We start from the raw sequence: 7628 nt of genomic DNA, 5'->3' as shown, positions 1-7628 counted from the left end.
TTCATCTTGGCTCTTTCCATGGTTTGGCTATTGTGGACATTGCTGCTATAAACATCGGGGTGCATGTACCCCTTCAGATCCCTACATTTGTATCTTTGGGGTAAATACCCAGTAGTGCAATTGCTGGGTTGTATGGTAGCTCTATTTTCAACTTTTTGAGGAACCTCCATACTGTTTTCCAGAGTGGCTGCACCAGCTTGCATTCCCACCAACAGTGTAGGAGGGTCCCCCTTTCTCCGCATCCTCGCCAACATCTGTCGTTTCCTGACTTGTTAATTTTAGCCATTCTGATTGGTGTGAGGTGGTATCTCATTGAAGTTTTGATTTGGATTTCTCTGATGCCGAGCGATGTTGAGCACTTTTTCATGTGTCTGTTGGCCATTTGGATGTCTTCTTTGGAAAAATGTCTTCATGTCTTTTGCATATTTCTTGATCAGATCATTTGTTCTTTGGGTGTTGAGTTTGATAAGTTCTTTATAGATTTTGGATACTAGCCCTTTATCTGATATGTTGTTTGCAAATATTTTCTCCCGCCCCTTCTTTTTAAAAAGCTGTATCAGATAAGAGAAAACATTTGCACTGAACCAGCAAATAGTGAGGATTCCCTGCTATGAAAGGGTAAAAAATTAGGGCTCTTCTGTTGGGAAAGATAATGGCTGAGTGGGGGCTATGCTCAGAGTCCATCAAATCATAACATCATAACAGGTTTGGATAGGATATACACAAACCTGTTTACCAAACCCAAGAGTATTGGAACTAAGGAGTATCCTTGAAAGATTACAGAGGTAAACAATGGGGAATGGGAAGAATTATATCTGACTTATGGAATAAGTTACCCCGGAAGTTGTAAAGAAATAGGATGTTTTAAAAAGTAAAGTAAGGGCGCCTGGGTGGCTCAGTTGGTTAAGCGACTGCCTTCGGCTCAGGTCATGATCCTGGAGTCCCTGGATCGAGTCCCGCATCGGGCTCCCTGCTCGGCAGGGAGTCTGCTTCTCCCTCTGACCCTCCCCCCTCTCATGTGCTCTCTCTCTCAGTCTCTCTCTCTCAAATAAATAAATAAAATCTTTAAAAAAATAAAATAAAAAGTAAAGTAATCCAGGTCAATTCATGCATTGTAAACACATTGTTAGCAAATAGAAGGTTAGAGAAGCAGAGGACAAACCATTCTTTTCTATAGAGGTGACTCACAAGAAATAGAATTGGGAGGCTAAATAGATTATGAGTATGGTATTCTTTAGGTTTTTAGTTTAAAAATTTATTAAAAATAAAAAATGTATTAAAAGTGTTAGTATTGAAGATGGTAATGCATTTTGGATTACAAAACTCCTTGTTCTTGTCCTACTTTTTTGACTTCACATTTGTTTATATAAAACACCATCCTGTCAAAATGATGGACTTAGAAATTCAGGCTCAGTGCTTGTGGAGGCACTATGGTGTAGTGGTTCAGGTTATAGGGTTTGAAACTTCACTGATGTCCACTCCTTATTAACTGCATGGTCTTGAGCAAGATTTTTAATTTCTTGGAGGCACATACTCATTTGTAAAATGGCTCATAATACCTACCCTGTAGGATTGATTGAAGAATCATTGATATGTAAGATATGCAAGTCACTTAACAAAGTGCATGGCACCTAGTAAACGCTAAGTAAATGGCAGTTCTTACTGTTATTGTGGGCTTTAGAGCCATGTGCATTATCCTGAATTCAAAAGCTTGTAAGAGATGTGATGGATAAGGTGTGCCTCCATTTTCCTAATATGATTTAAGTTTTTTGACCATTTTGAATATAGGTAGCCTTTTGGAAATGTAGATGACACAGTAAAATATCTAATTATGATAACAATTTTAATTATACAGATATATTCAAATTGCATATGGTGTAAAATAATATCTTCATGAAGAACCCCTGCTTTCTTCCCCCACCATCCCATTTTGTAAATCAGTTTTGTTCAAATTCTTCACAAATATCTCTGACATCAATGTTTCTATAAGCGTGAGAACCAATTTTGAGTCACCTAACAGCTTTCTGGAAGACACTACATTCATGTTCATCTAAGTTGTTAAGTAAAGATACAACACTAATCAGTGTATGCTAGCATCACTGTCATTTTGATGTCAAGCCACAAATATCCATTTGCATAACACTAGGTAAGTTGATTATTCCATTCATTCTAAATGTCTGTATTTTTTTATCTTTTCTAGGTATTTACTGTATTGCAATTTTAAGTGATCTTTCAAAGTCTTTTTTTCAATGATATCCAACAGTTAATACTATAAAGTCACACCCTGTAAATAATCCTTAGGTCTATGTTACATTTCATTGCCTTTAACCCCCCCCCCAATTCTGTAAATTTGCCTCTATAATCACCTAAAACTCATATTAATTGAGGTCCCAGACTGTGTTCTCTAAAGAGTACTTTAATATTAAAAATAAAATAATTTAGATAAGGCCCCTTACAATTAAAGAATTTATTAAGTACTTGAATAAAAGATATTTTCCTTTTTTTTCTGAGATATAACTGAAGTGGGGAGGCATGCCTTATATTTAGGAAGATAGGAATATATATTTTCTTTTTTTTTTTTTTTTAAGATTTTATTTATTTATTCATGAGAGACAGAGAGAGAGAGAGAAGCAGAGGGAGAAGCAGGCTCCCAAGGAGCAGGGAGCCCGATGCGGGACTCGATCCCAGGACTCTGGGAGCATGACCTGAGCCGAAGGCAGACGCTTAACCGTCTGAGCCACCCAGGTGCCCTATTTTCTTGAAAGTTATATCCAATTATATAACCTTGAAAGCATTCAGGTTTCTTATTTTTATTCATTCCATATATGTGTTAAGTGCTGGGATGATGCAAACGTATGAGACAGTGTTCTTGGTGTCATAAGAATTTTCAAACCTTGGAGAATATTTAATTCAAGAAAAAATACTGAACACCTACTCTGTGTAGAGCATTTGCAGAAAAATATGAGTTGCAGCCTCTGTCCTCAATAGCTTACAAACTGTTCCAAGGCAATAAAACAAATAAATAATTCTTACCGGGGAAAATAAAGAAGCTACAAACTGCTCTGGGGTTCATAGATAGGAGAAGCCATATTCAGTTGAGAAATATCAGAAAAAGCTTTAGGAAGTCATTCATATTTGAGATGAAATATAAAGGATGTGTAAGACAGGCATTTGGAGTAGTCAGAAAGGGGACCAGAGCCTAATAAGGGAGGTGAAATGATGTGAACAAAGACCTGGTAGAAGAAAAGCAAGAAGAAATATTCAGGAACAATGAGTAGTCCAATTAGATGTAATGTAGAACTCATGGGAACAATGGTGATACAAGGCTGGGCTGTGAATGAGATTAGGCTAGATTGTAAAAAACCAATTGTGACTGCACATCCTTAGAGCTTACAGCTGAGGCTACTGGCTGGCTGATGAACCCACAAGTGTAGGTAGTGTGCTACATGAGGGGCAAGTCTTTCATTAACACCACAAGGGTCTCTGATAGTAATTCTTTCTACAAATATAATTTTAAAAAACAATTAAAAAGTAAATAAAACTGTGAGGAGACCAAAGTCATCTGGGAGAGAGAAGAATAGATTGAGAAAAATTTTAGAGACTTATCAGAGGAATTGAAGACCATTTGGATATTGGGGTTCAAAGCATTGAAGAATTGGCAATGATTAGGTATATAGCTGTATCATTTAGTTATACAGTTTTGCCAGAGTAATCAACAAATTTGGCCATTTTGATATTATACATAATATGTGAGGGGCTTGCAGACGTGGCTCAGAAGGCAGTTCACATAAGGAAAAAAAGACGTGAGGAGAGGAAGTCTACAGGGAAAAAAAACATACACAATAAATCATCACATAGAAAAACACATCTTTCACCATCAAGTAAAGAAACTCAAATTAAAATAACAGTAAGGTGGAGGGGTACCTGGGTGGCTCAGTTGGTTAAGCATCCAACTCTTGATTTTGGCTCAGGTCATGATCTCAGGGGCCTGGGTTCAAGCCCTGCGCCAGGCTCCATGCTGGGTGTGGAGCCTGCTTAAGATTCTCTCTCTCTCACCCCCTCCCTCTTCCCCCCCCCCAGTTCACATTCTCTCTCTCTCTCTCTCAAAAATAAAACAATAGTAAGGTAGAAACATATATCTATTAGAATGTCTAAGCACAAAGTGAGGTGTTGGGAGAGCTGTAGGGAAACAGGTAATAATAGTTTGATGGTGGTTCCATCGCATGACAATTCATGGAAATGTCTACACAAAACAATGTTAAGTGAAAGAATTAGATCACGGGGCACCTGGGTGACTCAGTTGGTTAAGCGTCTGCCTTTGGCTCAGGTCATGATCTCAAGGTCCTGGGATTGAGCCCTGCGTCGGGCTCCCTGCTCAGCGGAGAGCCTGCTTCTCTCTCTCCCTCTGTTGCTCCCCCTGCTTGTGCTCTCTCTCTATCTGTCTCTCTCTGTGTCAAATAAATAAATAAATAATCTTTTAAAAAAAGGAAAAAAAAGAATTAGATCACAAGAGAGTATATAAACACTGATTATATCTATAATGTGTGTATGTTGAGACATATTAAAAGAGAATTTGAAGGAATATAGTTTAATGTGCATTTGCATTTTCTTTCTGGAACAGTTATTTAAGTGCATTGTAATTTGAAAAGAATGAAATGAAAAATGATTCCCCATCATACCCCTAAAACACATAACACACATCTTTGCAAATAGATCGTGGTAAATATGATGTTCAGTGTTTGAGATGTTGCAACATTATCTATAAATCAGGGATGTAATTGAAGTTGTAGTTCCCTTCATTATCTTCCATAGTCTGATGAGGCATTTTTGATCACTGTTTATTATAGTAATGAGAAAAGAGGAAATCTTTTCCTCATAAATCCTGACAATCTGCATTTTAAATCTTTCCTCTGTATAAATTATTTCCCCCACTAAATAAATACACAAAGAGTAAGCTTGTTATTGCTTATTTTCTCTACCTTCCTCTCAATACTCAGTAGCTCATTCTTGACCTTTACCTGTCAGTTGATAGTTGTTCTCCCTTCCCCCAGGTTGGCACACACAGCTAAGATTCAGATTTATATGCAGCTAACACTGAATGAATTGAATGCCTACTATGTACCACACATTGTTCCTTGGTACTCTACAGAGAAGATTTTATTTGATCTTGATAGTAACCATGTGAGGTCTGAAATATTATCCCTATCCTTGTTTGACAAAAACTAGGCATCAGTTCAGTAGGCAGTTCTCTTCAGAGCCTAGGACATTGCTCTTTTCTGCCATGGTGCTTTTCAAGGGGCTAGTTCCCAACAAAAAGAAGGCACACTGTGTGTTATGGCTCATAGTATAGTTTTTAACATATACAATAATTTTTTAGAAAGCTGCATATTTTTTTTTTAATTTTTTTTTATTCTTATGTTAATCCCCATACATTACATCATTAGTTCTAGATGAAGTGTTCCATGATTCATTGTTCGTGCACAACACCCAGTGCTCCATGCAGAACGTGCCCTCCTCAATACCCACCACCAGGCCAACCCATCCTCCCACCCCCCTCCCCTCTAGCACCCTCAGTTTGTTTTTCAGAGTCCATCTTCTCTCATGGTTCGTCCACCCCTCCGATTTCCCCCGCTTCATTCCTCCCCTCCCGCTACCTTCTTCTTCTTCTTTTTTTTTCTTAACATATCTTGCATTATTTGTCTCAGAGGTACAGATCAAGATAAAAAGCTTTTGCAAAGCAAAGGAAACAGTCAACAAAACCAAAAGACAACCGACCGAATGGGAGAAGATATTTGCAAATGACATATCAGATAAAGGGCTAGTATCCAAAATCTATAAAGAACTCATCAAACTCAACACCCAAAGAACAAAGAATCCAATCAAGAAATGGTCAGAAGACATGAACAGACATTTTTCCAAAGAAGACATCCAAATGGCCAACAGACACATGAAAAAGTGCTCAATATCGCTCAGAAAGCTGCATATTTTTAAGAGAAATCTTTTTTTAAAAAAGTGTGCTGCTTTTCCTCATTTAATGTATACTGTTGCTATAAAAATTATTATAAGGGCATATAGAAGATTTGATACAAAGCAATTCAAAATTATATAAGCAATTTAAGTGGAATCCAAACATGAAGCAAGATTGTCTACTTAATGATTTCAATTAAATAAAACTTATGAGCTACATAATCAAATTAAAAAATAAAACTTATGAGCTGATAAAAAAATTGGAAGTTTTATTTAAATTAGTGCATGATGTTGACATGCTGACTAATTACAACAGGAAATTAAGATAGCATTACATAATACAACACATAAGGCAAACAAGGAAACTTTTGAAATAAGGTGTGGAAAATCATAAATAGCAAGTGATAAGGACTAAATAGAAGCATCAAGGGGTAATTAGTACAATAAAGTATATTAACTATGAGAATGTTTTCTGACTCATCATATATTATTAAGGCTGCATTGGGATGATTGCAATACTAGCTTCTATGTGACTGCTGGAATGTTAACTGAGATTGGAAATGTGCACCAGATGATAACCCATATTTTAAGGTGGGGGAAGGAGGGGGTACTTGTATGAAGCACATAGAAAGATGAACTGAAAAACAGTCTTATTTGAACAAAAAAAAGGAAGAGTCTGGGAGGAAAGGTAAATATTTTAGAAATAGGAAATGTGACTATAATGTAATAAGATTCATATATGTAAACCATGTATACACAGACTTCCATCTTCTTTTGCTTTTAGTCACACTATGTTTGTGGCTCACAGGAGTAAGAAACCTTGATAAGAAGGTAGTTGTACAGGGGCGCCTGGGTGGCTCAGTCGTTCAGTGTCTGCCTTCAGCTCAGGTCATGATGCCAGGGTCCGGGGATGGAGCCCAGCATCAGCTCTCTGCTCAGCGGGAAGCCTGCTTCTCCCTCTCCCACTCCCTCTGCTTGTGTTCCCTCTCTCGCTGTCTCTCTCTCTGTCAAATAAATAAATAAAATCTTTAAAAAAAAAAAAAAGAAGGTAGTTGTACAGAAAAAGAATTTGAGTTAAAATCAGTGAAAGGAACAACATTTATAGCATTTTAAAACAGGTATCCAAAAATAAGTGGCATAAAGAATGCATGCAAAAAAGGTATTGCTTTCTAGTCAAGTTCTAAATACTTCTGTTGATAATGTACAGCTCACTGTACATTATCAGAGAATAACTGGAAATAGAGACTTTATGAAACAGACCTCCCATTTAACTTTTTCCTCTGACAGTTGGCTTTGAATCATAGTTTATTACCATTCAACCTAAATTAAAATACCCAGCTCACAGCAAAACCGTACAAACAGTATCTCAAATACTAAAACACATATTGTATGTAAATAACATTAAGATTAGGATAAAGATTGATAAAAAGCAATGACAGTGAACATTAACATGATACCAGCAGCTCTGAGCTCCTTCCATCAACAATGTGGAACAGGTTGAAATTACCAGAGAGGGCAGTGCACTGACTTTTCTAACTTAAATTTGCAAGTAGATGAGCTTTTAACTTTTCAGTCTAAACTATACAGAAATCTAATGCCTTTTAATAAAGATGTGGGGCCAAACATCAAATATATACATATATAGATATATTTACATATGT

At 36.9% G+C, this 7628-nt stretch overlaps 1 protein-coding gene and 1 pseudogene across 2 annotated transcripts in view; both read left to right on the top strand.

Moving 5' to 3' along the window:
• The window catches only part of LOC102727555 (protein diaphanous homolog 2), a 687910-nt gene that overhangs the window by 642400 nt on the left and 37882 nt on the right, over window positions 1-7628 (top strand). The gene's annotated exons all lie outside the window — the stretch shown is intronic.
• LOC115940952 (small nucleolar RNA SNORA62/SNORA6 family) lies at window positions 3373-3507 on the top strand (annotated as a pseudogene).

This window comes from Leptonychotes weddellii, chromosome X (genome assembly GCF_054177405.1).
Source record: "Leptonychotes weddellii isolate Sample4059 chromosome X, ASM5417740v2, whole genome shotgun sequence".
NCBI classification, from domain to species: Eukaryota; Metazoa; Chordata; class Mammalia; order Carnivora; family Phocidae; genus Leptonychotes; species Leptonychotes weddellii.
This window is presented reverse-complemented; position numbering and strand designations above follow the sequence as displayed.